We start from the raw sequence: 3,215 nt of genomic DNA, 5'->3' as shown, positions 1-3,215 counted from the left end.
ACTGGAAATTGAACCAAGAGCATTCTAGGCAGCTCTCTAAAAAGGGTCTTAGCATTTGGGTGCAGCTGCAAGCAGAGTGCTGTGAGGTTGGAGGCAGTCCAGTCTACACAGCAAGTTCCAGGCCTACCTCTTCTACAGTGAGACCCTGTCTCAAAAGAAAGAAAGAAAGAAAGAAAGAAAGAAAGAAAGAAAGAAAGAAAGAAAGAAAGGAAGGAAGAAAGAAAGAAGGAAAGAAAGGAAGGCAGGCACTGGTTCTTGGCCGAAAGACATCTCCCTGTTGATAGTTCCAGGGTATTTCATGGGTGTTTACTTGAGTAGTTACAGTTATGTTACAGTTATGGTTCTGTTGTATTTTGTTTTGGAATACCACAGATCAAACTTGTTGCTGGAAATCTCCAACCCAAATAATTCACACAACTCAATATGAATATAAGCTACCCACCTAGCGGCTATCTGTGAAATCTCTTGTAACTTGTGCTTTCTCTAGGCCACGTGTTTTTGTTCCATCTTCCTTCCCCCTCCTCTTTTGTCTTCCTCTCTCCTTCCTCTTCCTCTTCCTTGTCTTCCCCTCCTCTTTTCCCTCCCTCTCTAACACTTTCAGCTCCACCTTTCCCTTCCATTATCCAGTCACTGGCTCTAGCCTTTATTTTACAAGTTAAAATGGGAAGAAGAAGGTAGCCAGGCGGTGGTGGCACACGCCTTTAATCCCAGCACTTGGGAGGCAGAGGCAGGCCAGCCTGGTCTACAGAGTGAGTTCTAGGACAGCCAGAGATACACAGAGAAACCCTGTGGGGGGGGGGGGGATAAAAAATGGGAAGACGGTTCACATGAAGTCCCTGAAGTCCCTTAAGTGATTTACTCCAGAAGCGAAATTGGCATCAAAATACACGAAATTGGCATCAAAATACAAACAGCACCAGGGAAGTCCACAATATTTCCCCCTTTTTGTCCAATTAAAAGGTTCTTTTCTCTCAGATGTAAATTGAGTACAATTATTATCATTTTATAATTTATAAAGTAAAAGATGCATTTAGTATCTAGTCCATCAATTTTGTCAACTAGATAAAGCACTCTACCATCTATTCTAACTTAAAAAGATTTATAATTCTACATTTGACTTATGTCCTGGCTTTTTAGACCTTCTGAAAACCATCCTTTCAAATCTATATTATCTTTCTCAATGCTAAACATCTTGGGTTGGCTATTAGACTACCACCAGCCTTCAACACCATCAGAAATCCAAGAACGACTAATAAATATTACATGAAAATATAAGAAGCACAAAACATAGTTTCCAAAACTTAGCCAATGTATAGAGACTGCTGATCACCTGTTTATTAAAAAGCTTTTCTAAATGGTCACGATTTCTGGTAGTCCACATCCTCTGACTCAAGCAATACAAAGTGGAGCGAGCACACAGCTCCACAGGACTGCACTTCCCCACCCAGAGCATCTACCACACAGACAAATGTCTTCACAAACAAATGACATTTTCTCTTGAGAACAAAATCAGGTTCTGACAACCCTCAAATTTTGGATAACCTGTTTTGTTTTTTACATTTCCAAAACCAGAATTACAGATGATGATACTGTTACATATCTCAAATTAATAATGTTTGATATACTTTTTGTTTTGTTTTCGAGACAGGGCTTCTCTGTATAGCCCTTGCTGTCCTGGAACTCACTCTATAGACCAGGCTGGCCTCAAACTCAGAAATCCGCCTGTCTCTGCCTTCCAAGTGCTGGGATTAAAGGCGTGCACCCGCGCCACCACTGCCCAGCGTTTGATATACTTTTAACTAAACATTTTAGGATTTCTTTTCACAATCTCAACCACCTATACATAATTTTGTTTTGTCACAAATATTATATATACACCAAGAATTTCTTTTGTTTGTTTGCTTGGTTGGTTTTTTTGTCTGCAGATATCAAAAGAAAAATTTGAGACAGGATCTGGCTATGTACCCCAAGCTGCCTCAGCCTTTTGAGTACTAGGCTACATGTATGAACACAGTGACCTCTCACTCACTGGCCTTAATGTGAGTCACAGACACATGTCACTTGAGCATCTGAGACACTTTTGGAAGCCTTTGATTATTTGGCACAGCTAAGCGGTTTTACAGATTTCCCCTAAACACTAGACTGTGTATGTAGTTTTATCTTTGCTATAATAACTGCCCAGAATATTATCTGCTCTTTGTAGCAAGCCACTAGTTAAAATGGCCTCTCTACCCATAGATGAGGAGTGCAAATCTGAAAATCAGCTTTACTGAGCCCCACCTAATCACCTTTATCTTTTTTTAATGAGAATGTAAAGGCAAACTTTAGAATACTTTGCTTTGCTTCCCGAGTTAGTCAGGGTTCTCTAGAATTATCAACGTGTAGAAGCAATCTCTATATAAAGGGGATTCCTTAGAATGACTTACAGGCATTGCAGATAATCCAACAATGGCTGTGATCAGAAAGTAGAAGAATCCAGGAGTTGTTTCAGTCCACAAGGCCGGGTGTTTCAGCTGCTCTTCAGTAGATGAAACTGCCCGCAGTTTCATGAACGGGGTTCTCCTCAGTTAGGAGGGAATAAATGACCTGAAAGAGAGGGTTTGAAATGTAAGAGAGAACGCGAAGCCAAGATGCGTCCCAATCAAGGCTTCACTTTACTGAGAACAAACAAGGGTTTTTATAATCACAGGGGAAACTGAAAACAAGTCTCTGGATTAACTATAAAGAAAGTTCAGGTGCCAAAGTCTCCAGGTTCAGAAGATCTTGGGGGGCCGGGGGGCGGGGGCTGGCATACTAAGGCAGTGGGCGTGCTCAGGCGATGGGTGTATTCAGGTGGTAGGCGTGGTCAGGAGGCTTCTTCAAAGACAGTCAACAGAGAGTATCTGTCTTAGCATTCAGGTGTTAGCCCTCAAACAGAGGCTGTCAGGAGTCCGATGGATGACTGAAGTGAAGAGGGGATGTAACAAGTAGATGCTGGCTAGAGTCCCGAAGAAGTAGGCTCAAATGCCAGTGAATGGATGGGCTTGCTCACAAGGCGAAGGCAAGCAGGCAAAGAGCCAAAGCTTCCTTCTTCTCCGTCCTTATAGTCTTCCAGCACAAGGTGAGACCCAGATTAAAGGTGTGTCATCCCCATCTCAAGGTCCAGATTAAGGTTTGTCTCTTCCCACCTCAAAGGTCTAGAATAGAAGTGGATTCTCCCACTTCAAACCAAGCCA

Source organism: Mastomys coucha, unplaced genomic scaffold (assembly GCF_008632895.1).
Source record: "Mastomys coucha isolate ucsf_1 unplaced genomic scaffold, UCSF_Mcou_1 pScaffold9, whole genome shotgun sequence".
In the NCBI taxonomy this organism is placed as follows: domain Eukaryota; kingdom Metazoa; phylum Chordata; class Mammalia; order Rodentia; family Muridae; genus Mastomys; species Mastomys coucha.
The sequence above is the reverse complement of the archived record's forward strand: the minus strand, read 5'-3'. Positions refer to the sequence as shown.